Raw genomic sequence first — 21,116 nt, 5'->3', positions numbered from 1 at the left:
ATATTAAACATTGAAAAAATGTGAGCTTTACATACATTTAAGAAAGCTTAATAAAAACAAGTAAGATAATGATTTTCCAACCTGCCTATTCCAGTTCAGGGTCACAGGTAGATGGAGTCCATCCTGGCAACTTAAAAGAGTCCAAGGCGGGACCCACCCTGGACGGGATGCTCTTCCATCACAGAGCCACTCACACCCACACTCGCACCCACTCGAATGGGGACAATTTAGACACGCCAGTTAACCTAACATGCACATCTCTGGGAAGTGGGAAAAAACCCACATGAACAGGCGGAGGACATGCACACTCTACACAGACAGTGGCCTTGGTTGGGAATCAATTTTTTTTCCTCCTCAACGTTATAAAGAAACAACATTGAACGCAATGATGTTATTCGAGGGCCTGCTATACTAAATATTTAACACAAATGATCTCATTGAGTCCTCAAGATAAGTCTCTGTGGTTGGTTGTTATCTCTGTTTTACAGAAGGAAAACTGAAACTCAGAAAGTTACATAACTTGCTCAAAATCGAAGAACTGAAAATGAGTAAAACCAGGAGTCAAGTGCAGGGCTGTCAGAACCCCATGTCCATGTTCTTTCCACCAGACAACTTGTCTTCTAACCACCTGGTTGTGCTTGGATGGAAACGTGGGTCTTTTTTCCACCCCATCAGCCAGTACAGGGCTAATTCCAAAAGGCTTCAAAATGCAAAGCCAAAGGCTTTCTATAAATGTGGAACACTGGGATATTGGCAGGTTTCCTGGGGGGTGGGGGGAACCCTACATATCGCATAAGCACATAAGTCACTGAAAATATAGTTACCCAGGAAACATTCCAAGCCTTCATGAAGCCCTGATTAGCTGCACGGTTGCTGTTCTAGATCTTGAGGCCACAGAGGCTAGTGAGTCAGGGTCCCTTCCTTCAGGGAGCACACCATCCAGTGGGGAAAACAACTTCTCAGGTGACGATGGTACTGGGTGCTGTGCACTATGGCAAAGGAGCAAACTACGGTACAGTGTGCCGGGTGTTATTACTGAGGAATAGAGAAAGGGCCTTGGGAACTCAGATGGAGAGAATAATTAACTCAGTCCTTAGGCATGGGGGCCAGGAAAGGATTCATATTAGAGCCATCACTGGAACTGGATGTTGAAGGATGAGCTATAACATGAGCATTGGAGGAATAGGGACAGCAGAAGGAGGAAGGTATTTTGTGCACAGGAACAGCAAACACAAAGTTTCAGAAGAGGGAGGACAATGTGGTCTGTATGAGGTGATGTAAATGTTTCGGTCCATTGTAGTATAGGGGGCATGTTAAGGAATGGCAGAAATAGGATTGAAAATACAAACATGGGCTAGCTCATGAACAGCTTTTCCTGTCTTAACAAAATATCTGGGTTGATGTTGTAGTTAATGGAGAGGCATGGAAAATCTGTTTTAAGCCTGACAGTGACCTCATCAAATCTGTGAAATCACTTTGACATAACCTACGGTGGATGAATTAATGCTACAGTGAGATGGAAGGTGGGTTCTGAGTCTGGCAGTAGAGAAATTAAAGTATAATAATAGTCTACATAAATTAATCACTTGCTATGTAATAGCATCTGTACCAAAACATTACATGCATTATTTATTCAATTTCCACAACAACTTTATGAAAAATGTAGCATTTTTCTATCTTATAGATGGGGAAACTGAGGCTAAATAACTTTTATGACGTCACATTGCACTAAGGGTGTGGCTAGCATTTGAACCAGGGCTGTCTTAGTTTACAGTGCAAGGAAGACATGACAGCTGAAATTAGGGCAGCCAGGGTAGGAAGAAAAAAAAGCTGACTGATACCCAAAGTATTTAGAAGGTGGACATAACTGAAAATGATGAATGACTAGATTTAGGGAAGGAAGGAGTGAGGTGTCCGTGAAGACTCTCAGTCTTTGGAGGACCATGTGCATGTTCCTGCCTTCTCCTGAGAGGAGGATGAACAAAGGAGATTGGAGGGAAAAGATGGTGGGCTCCGTTCTGGACAAGTTAGAAAGCCTATAGAAATCAAATTGATCAAAGAAGTCTTTTGAAATATGAATTTATATCAATATCATTCATGATGAACCTTCTCTTTGAGATTCCAACCAGTGATAGTTGTACCCATATGTAATATATAAGTAAATTAGTATATATACAGTGATTAGAGGTACATTCTCATATGTTTTTAGTGCTATAAATGAATGATCAAAAAAGTTTGGAAACTAGATTCAGAGAAATCAGGATTGAAAGTATGTTCACTGACAAAGCATTGCCTAAAACATGCAGACAACATTTTGTGACATATGGTCTGCTTGACTACTTGGTTCTCTTATACACAGTGTGTTCTATTTGCCAGTAGATCTATTAGTTATATATGTTCAGCACTGGTGAATCTGTCCCAGCCTCTCGGTCCTCACTCCTAATAAGTTATTTCAATCCCTGGTCACATTTTACTAATTTCAACAACTTAACCTTCTTCTAGAATTAACCCTGTAAGTCCATTCTCTCCAAAGTCTCTAGAGAGATCTTTTAAAAGTGGAACGTCTCCATCTCATTTCATTGTTTAAAATCTTTCAATGGCTCCATACGGCCCATATGGCACTCAAAGCTTGGTCATTTCTGTTTTTTCCTCTTCTCCCCCTGCCAGCTACAATGAGGTATTTATGGTGATATAAACAAGCCCTGCCATTTCACAGTACCATGTTTTTCATGCCCAATACACCACTATTCTCTTTCTTACTGATCTGGAAACTACCTACTTATCTTTCCAAACCTTGCTTTTGTCTCCTTTAAGAACTTCCCTCCAGTCCCCAGCAGACTTGATTGTCACTTCTTTATGTCTATATACAGAATACTCATACATATCTGTTTAACACTGTAATAAAAAAATACATTTGGTGTATCTGTTTAGTGCCACAGATTGTGAGCTCTTTGAGGGTAAAGACTTGGTTTGTGTATCTCTGTAATCCTTCATTCACAATCCCTTCTAATATGCCAAATACAAGAAATGGTTCAACAGTTGTTGGTGAGCTAAATGAATGAATGATTATTTATTACAAAAATTACATAAGTTAATATACATAAAGCCCTTAAAGAGTGTCCTGACACATACTTGGTGTTATATAAGTATTTTCTATTACTATTTTTCTCCTGAATAATTTCTTTCAATATTTATTTCCAGTTGGTTTTGCCACCCAAGCAGATTAAAGCAAAGAAACATGTCTTATAAGTACCGTGTGCTAACCAATTATGCCCCTGGAGCTCCAAACAATAGTTCATTGGTTACCAGAGGGTAAGGGGGGGCCTGGGGTGGTAGATGAGGGTAAATAGGATCAAATACATGGTGATGGAAGGAGAACTGACCCTGGGTGGTGAACACACAATGTGATAAATAGGTGATGTATTACAGAATTGTACACCTGAAACCTATGTAACTTTACTATTGTCACCCAAAAAATTTTTAATTAAAAAAAGAAAAGAATGAACAGGAAATATGAATAGTAAATATACAAAAAAATGAAGAAGAAACATGCCTTTGTCTTTCATATTCCTTTATAAAACGTAATATAAGCACTTAGTCAATCTACATATTCACCCATTAATCAAGCATTTGTGATCCCCACAGTCCAAATGCCGTGAATTTTTTTCCTAACCAGGTGTGGTAGAACTCACTGAGTACATCGTGATACCCCAACCCTGCTGTAACATAGGTATATTTAATTTCTTTCCCCCACCAACATTCCCCAATCCCTCTCACTTTTATAGCTTTTTTCAATGGCGCTTTCAATCTCTTTTGAATCTCAGAGATTCTTTGCAATGGCATTAATCTTTATTGCAAAAGTCTGCCACATTCTTTTGGTATGGATTAATCTGTGTGGATTTTACCCCAAAGAAATGAATAAAATGGAATGCCACACTTCCACAGCTGAACACTGAAGTTTGTTTTTCTTCTGTGAGGCTGAACATTTATTGATGAATCCATATTGTACTGACAGCAACTTCTTCAATAATTTCATGCTTTGTGTAGCAGTTGGTAATAGTGCATGCATGTGGGCAGGGGGAACTATGCAAATATCAATAATAATTATGCCTGGTGTATGCAAATTCCACCAGGTATTTTCAGAAATTAATCTTCCAAATTACTTTTGCACAATTCAGGAAAATTGAAATGTGCATTTAAATAATCGTACAAAAATTTAGAAGCAATCTCCACTCATTTAAATCATCCAGTTAAGGTGCTATTATAACAAAAGGATTGTAGATATTTCAGACACAGCAGCCATACTGTCAAAACAGAATTATAGAGATCATGAGAGCTATGCTTTGTAGACAACTTGCCAGGGATGACATTGTTTAGATTATTTTGCTTGGTTTAAAAATTTATTAATAATATGCCTCAAAAGTTATTCCTAAAAAGAAGCATTATTATTTGATTTGGTTGTATACTCATTTATCTATTCTTCATGTGTTAATATCTCCATTTACCAACCAATCCACCCAAGTGCATGTTTGTTAAGCATACCTATGTGCCAGGAACTGAGATAAGTTAAATTATAGGGGTAGGAAAACCACCTGGCTTGGGCCTCCAGTCTAATGTGAGCCACAAATTTATAGAGTTTAGCCATGTTGGGGTCTTTTGATCTTCTCCATGAGTTTAATATCAACTGTAAGTTTACATGAAAGCTGGATTTTTATTATTTTTTGTTGTTGAAAAATTAGAGCATTAAAAGCACTTTTAGTGTCTTCTTCTGTTTTCATGTTGTTTTAAGTAATCGAATTATGACCTGGGCTTTAAATGCCGAAGTTGACTCTAGGTTTTATCTGACTTCCTTGACTACTTGAAGTAAGGTTCTCAGGGAAAATATCATTGCATTAGTGGATAAAGGATAGACAGGTACACAAGCCCTGCCCACAAGAAGCCCTGCCATCAGTCAAGGAGCAGTAAGCCAATTTGGAATGCTTGTGAATAGCGTGCTGTAAACACAGACCACGGACATCCTTCTTCCAGGGTGCCCAAGATGCTATGAGGAGGTCCTTGGGTTGTGCTTTGGGAATGGATTTGACAAAGCAGGTGGTAGAGACAGCTTTGGAAAAGGGAATGCTCCAGGGCTTTTGACCTTGGCTCAACAGCTACATGACTGTGAGGTCTTAACGATTAGCCTCATCTGTAAATGGGGATGGTGACACTAACCTCAAAGATTTGGGGCAGGATTTTGTTTATGTTTTTCAAAGTGCTCGTTATTATTTTAAGAAGGGAACCCAGTAGAAGAGATGGCTCAGGTCAAAGGCACAGAAGCAGGAAGAAGGAAGACATACTTGAACATTGGTGATAAAGCCATTTTGCCTAAAACTAGAAGAGTTCATCTATAGAAAGCCAGAGGCAGTAACTACAGATTTGCCATTTGTCTGTTTAGTGACCTTGAATTTGTGACTTAACCTGTTTGGATTTTTAACTGTCTGTCTATAAAATGGGTCAAGCAAACATGCTGCCCCAAGAGGTTCGAGGTGCAGAGATGTCTTCAAGTAAGGACTTTGTGTTTCTCTATTCATTTGGTTATTCTCTATTCATTTGGTTATTTCTTACCAGGTTTCTGCCCAGGAATGACCTCCTGGTAAAAATAAACACTTCTGTGGCCTAATGTCCTAAATCAGCTACAATGTTTCTCATAATGAACACACTTCTGATCTAGAACATAGGTTTCATCCACCCTCCTTGTTTTTACTGTGATGTTATAAGCCAGTATAGCATTCTAGCTTTTCGGGTTTTTGTTTGTTTGGTTTGTTTCAAGAGCAACATTGAAATTATCCCTTCAAATAAATTAGCAATTCTTATTGTGATTGACTCATTTGATAGAAACAATTTATTCTCATCCTAACCGATAAGATCTGGGCTCTCAGATCAGACCATCTATTGTGTTTTCCTACATTTTTGAATGCTACTTAGCTTTTCTTTTCTGGTCTCCCATGACTACATCTGTGATCCCACAAATGGCATACTGATAACAGAAGTCAAAACAAGTAGAATGGTAGGGAAAGAAAGTAGGAAACACAGAAAGAGAGGACAGTGTCTTTCTCTTCTTTCGCTTACTCTTCAACAATCCCCAGGTAGCTGCTAGGTGACTGGCACTGTGGAGGAGCCAAAAAGACAGCTGGAAGAGATATCATCTGCACCTTCAAGGGACTCGACAGCTGGGGGAGGGTAGTTAATAACACCAATAGCCAGCGTTTTAATAGAGCATGTTCAGAAGCACTGGACAGGGAGTGACTAATGGAGTCTGGGAGAGCTGGGAAGGCCTCACAGAGGAGGTGACATTAGACTGGATCACAAACATGAGACAGAAAAGAGATGAAGGACACTCCAGGCAGGGGGGGAGATGCTTACTTCAGCGATTAATATACAAGGCAGAAAAAGGTTAGGCCACAGAAAGCTATAAAGCTCTAAGGGATTCATTCAGAGGAGAGAAAGAGCGCATTTCATAAAAAGGATCAAAGAAACAGTATTTAAAATGGGCCGTGACACTTCAGAAGGCACAGAGGGGGCTAGTGAGGGCACTTCCGATTAAGGGAATAGCATGAGCAATGGCATGGAGGCAGGAAAGTGCATGGCGGGGTAGAACATGGGAGAATCAAGTGTGCTTCAAGTGTTCGCTGCACGTAGTTAAGACTGGGAAGGTGGAGTCAGATGGCAGAGACCCTGAATGTTGAGGGCTCAGGACCAATTTCAGTTACTTGGTGGGAATCACTGAAATTTTAATCGGGGGAAGTAAAAGTCCATTCAACGTAATTCCACCAATATTTTCTGAGCCCTTGCTCTGAGCCAGGTACCGCGATAGGATGTAGCTGCACAAAATGAACCAGGCGCGGCTTCTGACTTCTGGACTTTCCCATTAGAAATAGCTACTCCTGTGCCTATCCCTACGCCCACACCCGCACCTGTGTTTGTACCTGCATCCCCCTCTCCATCATTCTCTCTCTGCACCTGTATCCAGGTCTACAGCTATGGAGAGAGTAACCCAACAGTGGTGGCAGGATGGAGTGAAGCAGAGGAGATGAGATCGGGGGGTGGGTGTGTGTGTGCCAAAAGAAGCATCAGACATTCAAGTTCGGAGGTCCTGCACTAGTCCAGGAGGGAGGGTGTAAACAGGAGGACTGTGCAGTGTGGCAAGCACAGCACTGTCTTTGGAGCCCAAGGAGCTGAACTTGAATTTGAATTCAGACTCTACCGTGAACTCTTTGAGAATTTATCCAAGTAATTTCCTCAGGCTTATTCTCCTCATCTGTAAAGCAAGGGTAATGGCATTTGCCTTTGAGGGTGGATGAGAAGATTAAAGATGATGTATTAAGCACTTGGTACTGGCTGGCATCAGTGGTTGGCAGTGACAATGCCTGTGATAAAGAGGCTGCAGTGGCTTTGGCTTGCCATTCTCTGCTCAGAAAAAAAGTAGATATTTTATCCCAGGAATAGAGGCAGGTTTGTTGGCTCCCGGCAGAGAATAATGATTATGGCTTTGATGAAGCCTGCCGTTTGACCTCTATGTTCTGTTTCCCAGGTAAGAAGCTCGGATATTCCTTGCTTGGCTGTCAGAGCCAGGCTCACCTTGGGAGGCCATTTCACGGGCTGCTCTCCCCATGCCACCAATGAACCCACTGACTCGAAGCCTCTGAGAAGCTCTGGCAGCGAGTGCGGCTGCAGCTGCCACCAGGCCAGGTTGCTCCATCTCCAGCAAACATTTACAGTGGCTCGGTGCCTGCTGCTCCTGCCCTGACACACAGGAAGCTGAGAGCTGGGCCAGCGAGTGGCGGCCAAGAGGATGCCTCCAGCGTGGCAGGCAGGAGTCAGGCTGCTTCTCGCTGCGAGGAGTCTCCTCCATTGTCAGCCCCACAGCTGTGGACGCAGCTTCTCCCAGGAGCAGCACTGTGTCCCAGGCCCTGGTTCTTCCTGGATGATGTCAGGTGGCTTCCAGAGTGGACAGTGCCATGGGGAACAGGAGGACACCAGGATACAGTGAGGAAAGTTGGCAGGATGCTTCCAAAGGCAGATTCTGCTGCGGGTTCTGGTTTGTCCAGGACTGAGACTTATCTCAACGATCATTAGCAGTTTTTTTTAAATTAAAGCTTATTGGGGGGACAATTGTTAGCAAAGTTACGTAGATTTGAGGTGTACAATTCTGCAATCGTTGGTTAGCATTTGTTAGCAGATGTGTGTGCTCGTAGTAGAAGTTTAACAACCAGATCGCAAAGAAAGGAAGAAAAGAGGAAGGAAGGAAGGGATGAAGGAAGAGAGGAAGGAAGGAAGAAGGGAAGGAGGGAGGGAGGAAGAAAGAAAAGGAAAGTCCTGATTTGTAGTTTTTTATGATTTCTGTGGTATAAAAACTCCCTCCACAGAAAATTTCAAGGTACCAACACAATCTTACTGAGTGTGAACTTGAAAAGAAATGTACAGTAGCACATCGTTATGTAGTTTTCCCTCTATTGTTATATGAAACACAAATAACGTCAAGAGCATAGATAATAGTAAAAGATAAAAAAAATAATTAGGAAATGAGGAATTTTGAGTACTTATCTTTGTTCTTAATATAATTTATTATATTTTTATATAATTTAACTTTTAATAAGGGCTCCGTTTAGCAACTAGTGCACACATTTTCTGATTTTTCTTTTTTCAGAGCTTGTCTGTTTTACCTTCTCTGAAGAATAAACTTTCAGTCTTTTGATTTCATTTGAGAGGAAAGATTGCCTGGCTGATCGTTGCAGGGTATAGGGGATTTGGGAACCTGATTGTTTTGTCTTGTTTTGTTTCCTTAATTTATTGAGGTGAAATGCACACAGCATAAAATTAACTTTTTTAAAGTGAACGATTCAGTGCTATTTAGTACCTTCATAATGTTGTGTAACCATCACCCCTATCTAGCTCCAAAACATTTCTATCACTCCAAAATAAAACCTCTGTATTAGTTTTCTAGGGCTGCCATCATGAAGTATCAGAGAAATTTCCTTTCTCCCAATTTTGAAAGCTAGAAATCTGAGATCAGGTGTCCGCAGGATTGGTTTCTGAGGGCCACACGGTAAGAATCTGTTTCAGGCCTCTGTCCTTAGCTGGTAGATGGCCGTCTTTTTTTCCTGTGTCTTCACATCATCTGCCCTCTGTATGTATCTGTGTCCAAATTTCCTCTTCTTAAAAGGACATCAGTTAGATAGGATTAGGGCCCACCTTACTAACCTCATTTTAACTTGATTACCTCTTTAAATACCATTATATTCTATCTCCAAATACAGTTATATTCTGAAGTACTGAAAGTCAGGATTTCAATATATAAATTGGTGGGGGGAGGGAGAGAAGTGGGGTGGTCACAATTCAGGCTATAAAAACTCTATACCCATTAAGCAGTTTTTCTTTACTCCCCACTCCCCTCAGGCTCTGGTAACCAATAATCTGTGTACCATCTCTAAGAATTTACCTATTCTGGATATTTCATATACATGAAATTATATGACATGTGACCTTTTGTGCCTGGCTTCTTTCACTTAGCATAACAGTCTCATTGTCATGGGAGTGTATGGCTCATAGGAATATGATTACTCATATACGCTGTGGTATAAAAACAAAAAGAGAACCCATGGCCTAAAAAGATAGCAAGAACAATTGCTCCAGGTGAAGGGATTTTGGGGCGGGGGGTCCACAATACTGACCAATATCTGGCAGATAATCTTGTCTCCTGTTTACAAGAGGCAAGAAGACTGGTCAAGAGACCACTGCAATAGTTGAGGCAAGACAGTTTTTTAAGACATAGGAGAAGGCCATGGCGATGAAGAGGAGAAGGTTCCATTAGAGATTAGAAAATGTAAATCACTTCCCAAAGCTTAAATATAACAGATTTGAAAAGTTCATGAAAGTATAATGTAAAGAAAATTAAATATTATTTATGATATTACAACTCAGTTATAAATACTGTAAACATTTTGACATAGCTATGTTTTTACCAAAGAATAATATATACCAAAATAAGGGCACTAGTGATGTAATTTTAGAAAATGAACACACCCACATTTCTACCACCCAGATCATGATATGTAAATTACCAGTACCCTAGAAGTCTCTGTCATGCCTCTCCTACCAAGGGTAATAGCGACTAGTTTTGGCCTATTTTTGAGCATTGTATAATCACCTAATACTCCTTCATTTTGGGCATATTTTCCTCGCATTTTGTAAAAGTTATCTATGTAGTTATGCGAAATATGTAGTTGCTCTTTCATTTCCCTACTATTCTATTGTACAAATATGCCACAACTATTGACTGATCTTATTCTTGATGGACATTTGGATATCATAGTCATGCGGCTATGAACACTCTTGTTCTTGTCTTTTGTGCTGATATGGACTGACATAGTGACAATTCTGTTCCTGGGAGGGTAAGTCCACCAGAGCTTTTCTACTCGTGCTGAGTATATATCTAGTAGGAGGGGAATGGCTGGCCATACAGCACATAGGGTCAGCGTGAGAAGATCCTTGTTAAAGAGTTTCCACTTTACACCCTCACTGACAGTAGGTGAGGGTTCAAGTTATTCCACATCCTTGCCAATACTTGGTAATGTCAGTTAACTCCACCATACTGTTGTTTAGTGGTACATAACTGGGCTTTTAGTTTCCATTTCCAGTATGGTTTATAATGGTGAGTTTTTCACATGTCTAGTCACCATTTGCATATTTTCTTTTGGGAATTCCCTGATCATCTTTTGCCTAGTTTTTATTAGTTCCTTTTTTTTTTCTTTTTGTTAAGTAAAAGTTCTTTATATATTCTAGATATGGGTCCTTTATCATAGATGTATATGATTTACGTATCATATATATTGCATATGTCACTTATGTCTTATAAAGATTTATTGCAAATATTGTATCCTATTCTGAAACTTGTCTTTTCATGAACAGAAGTTATAAATTTTACTATTGTCCAATTTATGATTCTTTTCTTTTATAGTTACTGCTATTTACGTTCAGTTTAAATAATTTTTACTTATCCCATGAGACTATTCTACACTATTGTCTAAGGATTTTATTGCTTTAACTTTTATATTAAGTCTATTGATCTATCTAGAGTTAATTTTTATGTACAGTATATGGTAGAGGTCATTTCTTATTGAATATTGAATTATCCATATGAATATTCAATTAATCCAGCATCATTTATTGAGAAGACAATCCTTTTCCTCAGCTGTGGCACTTTGGTCATAAATGAGGAGACTGTTTATGTGTGATATTGTTTCTAGATGTTTTATCCTAGTCTACTCATCTAGTTTTCTATCCTTAATACCAATAGCATATTGTCTGATTCTAGCTTTTTGAAGAAGTCTTGATACCTAGTAGAATAATTCCTTTAAAGTTTTTTATCTTTAAGATTATTTTTGCTATTGCAAGCTATTTGTATTTCCAAAGAAATTTTAGATTGATTTTTGTCAATTTTCTCAAGAACACTTGCTGGGATTTTGCTGAAAACTAATTTGTTTTTTGTTTCAAAATTGATGAGCAGGTTTTGAATTTTAGTGAATGCTTCTTCTGCATTATATTGAGATATTGATATGGTTATTCTCCTGGTGGTGAATTGCATGGATTAGTATTTGAAAGTAATACTGATCTTCCATTCCTGAAACAAACTTAATTTGATCATGATGCACTATTCTTTTTATATAAATTTGATATTTTATTTAGCATTTTTGCATATACACTCATAAGAGAAATTGACCTGTGATTTTACTCCCTTACAATGTTCTTGTCAGATTTTGTATCAGGATGGTGCTGGATTCATAATGACTTGGAAGTATTTCCTCTTTTTCTAGTCTCTGAATTAAAAAAAAAAAAAATAAGGTTGCATTATTTCTTATATAGCTATAAAAATACACAGGTGAAGTCACTTGGGTCTGGAGAATTTCCTATAGGAAGTCTTTTATTGACACATTCAATTTCTTTAGGCTATTCAGTTTTTTAGAAATTCTTCTTGAGTCAGCTTTGGTTGAGTGGTGTTAGTCTATTTGTCAATTTTATTTGAATTTCACATTTATCAATCAAGTCTTTCATGATAACCTCTTATTTTTTTATGGTTCATAGAATCTGTAATTTTACCCTTTTTAAACTTCCAATTTTGATAATATTTCATTCCCTTTAATTTACTTCATTAACCTTTGCAGGACTTTGTAAATATTAGTAATTTCCCCCCAAATAATCAGCATTTCATTTTGTTTACTTTTTATTGCTTCTTTATTTTCTATGTTATTAAGTTCTGTTCTTTAACATAATTTATTTCATCTTTCTATCTTTTGGTTTTAGTTTTCTTTCTCTATATTCTTGAGATAGATACATAAATGATTGTTTTCAGCTTTTCTTTCTTTTCTTCTATACGCATTTAAGCCAATACATTGCCTTCCAAGAACAGGTTAAGCTGTATCCCCTATGTTCTGCTATGTGATGTTTTTATTATCATGTAGTTCAAAATATTTTCTGATTTTCATTGAGTTTTCTCTCTTGACCTATGGGTTCTTTTTCTAGCTTATAAAGTTAAATAATTAGTTTATTTCCATTCTTTCTTGTACAACAATAAAAGCATAAAAAATCATAACTTATCTTCTTGTTACAAATTGGGAACCTGTGAACTTTTACATGTAATCCTTTGATTAGGAATATTTAAAAAATATTCTTCAAATAATGTTTAATTTATTTCTCTTTGTATTAAAAATTATTTACAAGAGTATTTTTGTATTTTTATTCCTCCAGGTGACTGGGCTTTAATTATTTTTCTTTGTTACTGATTTCTAGTTTTATTGCACTCAAGACAGAACTTATATATATATATATATATATATATATATATATATATATACACACACATATATATATATACACATACGTATATATATGTGTATACATATATATATATATATATATGGTCACGGGATGTAATGTACAGCATCGGGAATATAGCCAATGGTATTGTAATAGCTATGTATGGTGTCAGATGGGTAGTCGATGTGTTACGATTATCGCTTTGCGAGGGGTGTAAAATGTCTCATTGTTATGTTGTTTTGTACACCTGGAACTAATAAAAAATACATAAATAAAAAACTAAAACAGTAATAAACTAAATAATAGAACAACACATAATACACTACACTAGACTGTGCTAAGGTCTGTTTCTGGATTTCCTATTTCATTTCCTTGATTTGTCTTTCAATTATTGTTTCAGTATCACTGTGGTGTGTGTGTGTGTGTGTGTGTGTGTGTGTGTGTGTGTGTGTGAATATATATATAATTTATTAACATTGACCTCATCTTCTTATGTTGTACTTCAGAATACCAGACAGCACTTGAGCACGACACTTAGGGGACATTTAAAACACTAAAAACACCATCAAAAAGCACAAAAACTGTGGCACTAAATATACTGCAAAAAGGACACTTGTTTACACTACGAGAACTGAAACAAAAGGCAGAGTGTTGCCTTATTTGACTTCAGTTGGGAACATGCAAATTGGGCAACCCACATTTTATGCCACTTATCTGGGAATGACTGTGAAAGCACTGTAAGTACTAATTTGGGGGTTACAAATAAATTTTAGCAAGTAGGAGAATTTGCAAATACAGAATCTGCATATAATATGGGTTCACTGTGTGTGTACATATATAAAATACCCTGCTCATAAAAAAAAGAAAAAATCATACTTGTATATACTTGTATTTCTCCTGTTGTATTAAAATAATTCTTTGCTATTTTGAGGGTTTTCAGAAGGATGCTCCTCCACTGACTCTTAAGTTTTTTTAATTCTGTAGTGCTTTTTTATGTTTGTCTTCTTTCACTTTATATAATATATGCGTTCAGACTAATCAGCTTACTTTCGTTTGTCTCTCCTCTATAGGGTATATTTTTACTCTTCTCACCGATTAGGAGTCTTTGGTCTGGCCTTGTAAAGATCAGGGATAATGACTCGACTTTGGACCCCTTTCTGACTCTGACTTTGTGTGTAGGGGACAGTCCTTCCTCATATCTGTAGCTGGTGGGCCAGGTGATGTACAACTTCCAGTCTACTTCTCAGCTATTAGCAGTTTTTCACCTATTTTGCTATAGTTCCCAAACTAGTTTTCAGCCTTTAGACCAATGCACATTTGAGATGAAGTATTTACTGTCTACTCTAAATGGAGAAAACTATAGGTGATGTATTGAGAATAAATTAATTTCAGGGACAATCCTTTATTTGGGATTATTTTTCCATGTTTTGGCTAATTAATGTCATTTGCTTTCATTTTTGAAAATGATTTTACCCGTGAAATAAAATAAACTGCAACCCAACGTTGATTACCCTAATTTTACTGTTACATGAAATCTGGTATACTCTTTTCCAGCAGTGCTGTATCTTTTCCTTCCCCAACCACCTTTCTCCTGGCAAACATTAGATAGGTAGGTAGGTAGGTAGATAGATAGATAGATAGATAGATAGATAGATAGATAGATAGATGATAGATAGATAGATAGATAGATAGATAGATAGATAGATAATGCCAGCCTTTAAAACAAATATGAATGTGTTTAGCCAGAAAAATTAAGTTTATTTGGGAATAGCAGAGAAATTGCAATTTGAGACTGCAAACCATAGGCAAGTCCTGAAAAACAAAAGGAGAAGAGCAGTTCTTTCATCCTGGGAGGGAGGAAGTTGAGAGGGGCTCTTTTGAATGAAAATTCATTGGAGGAAGAGTGAGAGTTTGGGGCTGTGACAGCTTCTCATAGGTTGAGTAGTGGCAGTTTCTCATTGGTTGGGTTTTGTTGCAAGGCAAGGAGAAAAATCTTCCTTCTGCTGGGGTATGTAAAGTAAGCTTCTTCCTGCCTGGGTATGTAAAGTAAGCTGTAATTGCCAGTGATAGTTCACCCTTCAGGGCTTCCCAACTCTATTTAAATGAGATTTTTTCATTGATTCATTGGATAGATAAAAATAATAATTATTGTATTATAACTGTATGACAGGTCCTGTCTAAACACTTGATACATATGAACTCCTTTGAGCTTCACAATAACTGCTAAGTAGGTAGTACTATTATTACCCCCATTTTATAGATAAAAAAACTGAGGCCCTGCGATCCCCAAGGTCACCCAATTAGTTAGTAGCATGTTTAGGATTTGAACACGGGCAGCCTGGTTCCTGAGCCTACTCTCCAAAGCACCACACTGAGCTCTTTCTCTTTTTGCCTCACACTTCTACTGTGGTTCCCCCCTGCATTGTTGGGCTTTTCCAGCTGCCATCCTGACTTGATTGCTTTACTTGTAGGGACTGCATTTCCCAGCATGCCGTGCTGGGAAATGCCAAGATGGATGGATGAGTTATCATATGTAGAGAAAGGAATATAATGTTGCCTGATTCTTAACACAGCACAGAGCAGAGATAGACCCCTGGCCATTTTCTGTTTGCTTGAAATATTGAGTCTTTCATTCTAAATAAGACAACGGAAAAGACACAAAGTACCTTCTTACTTATTTTTAGACTTCTTTTGTTGTTGTTGCAAGAAGCAATTCTGGTCTGTGCCACTTAAACCTGGATGTTTTCCTCAGTCCATTCTTTGTATCTTACAGTTTCAATAGGTTTCATATTTTGATACACTATTTTTCAGTTTTAGTTCTTAAGGCTGGTTGGAGATTTGCTTTTTGTAATTGTCTTTATGAGGATGTTTGCAAAAGCTATGCTAGTTAACATTTTAAATTCTAAGCAGGTTCTCCCTAATTTTTGTCTGGTTGTTTTAGTAAAGTTTTTTTCCCCAAAAAATAAGCTCATCTTCTGAACCTTGGGTAATATATGTTCCTCCTTCTTTTATTTTTGCAGCATCTTTTCTCTGTTTCCATTTTGGTTCTATCTCTGTTCAGTCAAGTAGAAAGAGGACACATTATATATGAGATTGATGTTTTCTCGGAATAGGATGGGTGGATTCTTCTTGATTGTCCCTCCTCTGTTTTTCCCTTCATTGCTTGGCTTTTCGAAGCCCAGTCTTAGCGACCTCACTATTTTTCTAGTTCTCACCCATGGCTCCCTGAGGAGGGAGGGTGGGGATGTTAGCATGGGCTGACCCTTAGGGAGCTTCGTCTCTGTGGTTGAGACTCTTGCCATGCCCAGAACTCCATGTTTGTTTTCCCCTTTTCCTCTCTTGGCCACTAACAGAGGCACGTATGCCCATCTTGCCTCCTGCCTTGTACCACCTCCCATAAGCCATGGAGAAGCCTCCTGTCGGACTGTTCTCCTTGGTAACACCTCTGCAAACCCACACTGGGATGTTGTCAAGCTGCAGACAGAGTTCCCAGGGCAGCACTTCTTCTCTGTACCATCACTTGCCTCTGCCCTCCTCCCTCTAACCAGACAGCTTTTAGAAGCCAGGGTTTCCCACTGTGCTTGATAACTTCCCTTGCTCTGGGCCAGCTCTACTCTTCCTATGAGAAAGCCTGCAAAGTTCAAGGAATGTGGTCCACAACTTCCTTGAGTTCTTAATGCCAGAGAAGAATTGTCAGAATGTTTATATTCCTTTGGTCACATCAGTGGGGACAGGAAGGGGCCTTTCAGAGACCTGTACTCAAGTTACCCTGTACTTAAAGTCTTTAACTTGCATTTACTGTTTTGGGAGGCACTGTGCTAGGCAGTTTCATGTACGTGGTCTCATTTAATCCACCAAATATTCCTTTAAGATATTTTATCATTATCCCCACTTTACAGGCAAGTAAATGGAGATTCTAAAGAGTGTGCTAATTAGTTTAAATTTGCACAGCTAGTTAGACAAGAATCCAGTGGGAAGGAGAACCCAGTTTTTCTAATAAAATGTGCTGCCATTCTACCACCTTCCTTGTCTCCAGCTAATTACCACACTTGGGAAAGGCATGTAGGAGCAGAAGCCAGCTGTTGGTGGCACATGGCTTTGTCACTTTCTTGCTGTCTGAGTTTTGGGGTCAGTTATGCAATTTCTGTATTTTCAGTAAAAGGGAAATATATTTCTTTTTAGATTTTGATGACAAAGTACATGTCACGGGTTTCAAACTCAAATGCCTTTAGGAACATGGCAGGTGGCATAAATATTTGAGGTGGCCTCATGTAAGACTGTAAGGATTGATAGGGATGGTGAAACCCAAAGAGAGCTTATTCTTCTGGAGACATCAAATTCTATTTGTTCAAAGTCACTGGGCTGACTGTATGCCCACCAAAAGGGCTCAAATGAAACAGAAAAAAGAACAAAAAATACCAAGTATTGTCAAAGATGTGTCAACTGAAATTCTCATAGACTGCTGGTAGGGATGCAAGTCGTATAACCACTTCTTTGACCCAGCATTTCCACTCTTGAGTGTACACTCAAACCAAATGAGCACAGCTGCCCATCAAAGGATTTTCATAGCAGCACTGTTTATAAAAGCCCCCACCTAGAAACTACTATCAATATTACAGTGGATCGATACTTTGTGGAATATTAGCAAATAGAATACAGAGCAATGAGAGTGAAGACACTGCACCTATATGCAACAATATGGACACAACTTAGGAACCTATGAACCTACAGTTGAACAGAAGCTAGACATAGAAGAATAGTGTTGTATGATTCCAAATGCTAAAACGTAGAAAAAAGGAATTCATGCCGTAGGGGCCAGGGTAGGAGTTAAGGACTGGAAAGGAGTTTGAGAGGAGCTTCTGCGGTCTTCGGCTGTGCTGGTTCCTGATCTTTTTACTGGTGTTCACTACGTGAGTCTCACTGAGCTCTACACTAACATTTGTGTACTTCTTTCTATGTATGTTATACTTGGATATACAAATTTTTAAAATAATAATAACTGCAAGCTCTTTCCCCAAACAGAAGCACTAACTGACCACACATATACGTGAGCTGCGTGTTTATTACATTTTCTTCTCCCTTATTTTCCCACCCCCCTCTGTCCCTTGGAATTCTGCTCCACCGACACTGGCTACAGAACAGGACAGAGTCCCTCTGTTTTTGTTTTATGGGTTTTCTGCATAAGCAATGAGGAGGCACATAGGTGGCAGAGGTGCAGGATGAAGGCCTTAATATTAATGCAGGAATGATGTCTTGAGGACCTGTGTCGAGGTCTCAGCTATTGCTCTGGCTCTGCCATTTCAGGGGTCCCCCGAGACCTTGACATTCCCTGGCTTGCTTTTGTTACTCTAAGTGTGTGTATGGTGTGAAATTGAGCAGGGGGGAGACTGGCCAACTTCTCTCTCCCTTGGACCCCAACCTTTATCACTGAAGCAACCTTACGAAAGTCCTGAATTCTTAGCTAGGAGCCGCATGGGCTGTAGGGAGTGGGGAGTGGGTGAGCATGTGCTGGTCCAGGGCTTCCTGGGTACCAGTGGGTTGTGTTCATCCCCGAGGAAGAGGTTTCTCCTGGTAACACTAAAAAAAAAGCAACCCACTCACATCAAGAATCTCAATTAGTCCCAACCACAGAAGCTGAAGCTGGGAACGCATGCCCATTTCGCAGAAAAGCAAACTACAATCCAGGTAAGTGAAGTCATTTCCTCAACTACAATTTGCTGAATGGCAAGGTCTGGATTTGACCTCAGATCTTCAAAATCCCACCATGGGGCTCCAATTTAAGTGAAACTGGAAGCCCCAATTTGGGCCATTTCCTCATTTCTCCTCCTGCCACTCAGTCCCTCCCTCCTGCCCCCAACTGAAGCTGTTCAGGCCCTTCTTTCATGCCACCATTTTGAGTGAGAGAAAAGTCCAGATCTGGTGTATGGTACTGAGATGTCTTCAAAGGATTTCCTGTGGCTGTGGAAAGGGCAGCTGCTACAGGGAAATCAGCACCATCTTCACAATTTCTTTTCTCAGACTAACTCCTCTGGGAAACCCGGTGGACGGGGTCCCACTACTTTCCTAGCAAAAGCCTGTGCTCATTAGTGGAAGGCCGCTGGGGCTCCCTCAATGCCCGCTCATGGAGGGCCCATCTGCTTCCTCCCTCGCAGCCATTCTGAGACGCAGACCTGCCCAGCTTTGTTAAGGAGAGAGGTGGAGAGAAGAGGAAGTCTTGGGACTACCGGGGTGCTAGACTCTCACGAGGCGGCCAGGTATGACACAGGCGCAGGTGCTTTGGAATAATCAGAACTGAGTTTGAGTCCTGGCTTCATTATTTCTGCACTGGGTGCCTTTGTCCTCCTCTCTGATCCTCTGATTTCCCGATTGTGAAATCAAGATTTTAATAATAGCCATGCAGAACACTTCGGAGGAATTAATAAAACTTGGTATACAAAGGGCCTGAGTCACAGGACTGATATTTAAAAACTGCACTCCATAGTTCCTCACACAGAATCATGCAGGTTAAAAATCCATATTCCTAGGCCCATTCCTGACTTAGAGAGTCAGCATCTCTGGGGATAGGGCCCAAGAATCTATCCCCTAATAAGCTTCCCAGGCAGAAACAATTTTAATATAGAGGAAGCATAAAGCAAGGTCCCCTAAAGGGTCAACAAACATGTCCCATGATGCTTGAGTCATATCTTGGAGATTGCACGGGACCTGGCCTCTTTAGGAAAGAAACTTATCTGCCCAATCTTGTCACTGGAAGTGTGACAGGGTTAATGGTCAGGAACAACAGGAGGAAAAAGAAATGGCTGAGAGACATTGAGGGGTGTCAGAGATGAACTGATTCAACACAATGACCACTCACCTGAGTATGGGCGTGAGCCTCTCACTTCTGCTTCTCGGCTCTGGGTAAACCCAGAGCTATCAACTGATGATGTCTCATTACCCTTGGGAATTGTTGAATTGGTTTCCTGTGCTTCCCTATTCTCCAAGATATCTCTTCAATAAATGCTAATCACACTTGAATGTGCTGTGGGTTTCTTGCAACATGAAAGAATTACTAACATACCATGATAAGATGTTTGGGCTTTACCACGTAAAAAAACAAACAAAATATGGGTAGCTGTGGCAGATATTAATGGTCACCTAAATCAGCCATTCTTTGCAGCTGCCTTCTTCTTTGCTGACACAGCCCATCTCTCATTGTGGTGGTTGGGCTTCCCAGACACTCACTGTCCTAGACTCAGCTATATCAAGGGAAAGGTTATTAATTCAGGTCTGGTCAGTGAGACCTAAGGGAAAGTTTCAGGAGAACTTCTGGCAAAAATTGTCCTCCATGATAAAAATAGAGCTATACCACTTCCTTGATTCTTTTACGCTTTTGTCAGTGTGTGAAAATGTGATTTTTAGGAGCCATCACAGCCATCTTGTGTCCAAGGATAGAAAAACCAAAAGAATTTCAGAGGAACCAACACAGGCATCTGACGTCACTAAACTGATAACGAACCAACTTTCAAACCAGTTAATTATGGATGTATTGTTTGTGAGGAAATAAATATATTTATCCTTTAAGCCACTTTTGCTCTAAAAGAAGCTTTACTGTTACAAGATACATTGAAGGGTTTCAGTCAAGAGGTAGATGTGACCAGTTTTGTATTTTTAGGAAGATTCCAGGTTAAGGTATGAGTATGTTTTGTATGGGGAAGTGAGAAACAGAAGCAGGGAGACCAGTATGGAACTTTGTAGCAATCAGGGCAAAAGTAATAAAGATCTGAACACACACATTGAAAACCTACCATGTACTAAGCCAGTGATCTGAAAACATCAGTTATTCTCATATCATCTGTAACATTTTTCACTTGATACTTTTTTCTTTAAATAGTTTCCTGGGGGGAGAGATCCAAGATGATGGAGTAGATAAACACTGTGCCTACGTTATTCCACGAACACATTAAAATTACAACTAAATTGTAGAACAATCAACCTGGAAAACCATCTGAAGTCTAGACAAACAGAAGTCCTATAACTAAAAATATAAAGAAGCCACGTCGAGACTGGTAGGGGGGTGGAGACGCAGAACGAGCTCCATACCTGTTAGTGGCAGTTGAGAATCAGGAGGGCTATCTGGGCCACCTTGGTTTCCCCTGGAGGAGCGAGGGACCCCAGGCCCCCTCACCAAGCTCCCAGCCCAGGGTACTGGCACTAAGAATAGGAGCTCCCACAACATCTGGCTGTGAAAAACAGAGGGGATTCTGACCATTTGCATGGGACAGACG

The sequence above is a fragment of the Rhinolophus sinicus genome, linkage group LG04 (genome assembly GCF_036562045.2).
Source record: "Rhinolophus sinicus isolate RSC01 linkage group LG04, ASM3656204v1, whole genome shotgun sequence".
Lineage (NCBI taxonomy): Eukaryota > Metazoa > Chordata > Mammalia > Chiroptera > Rhinolophidae > Rhinolophus > Rhinolophus sinicus.
The sequence above is the reverse complement of the archived record's forward strand: the minus strand, read 5'-3'. Positions refer to the sequence as shown.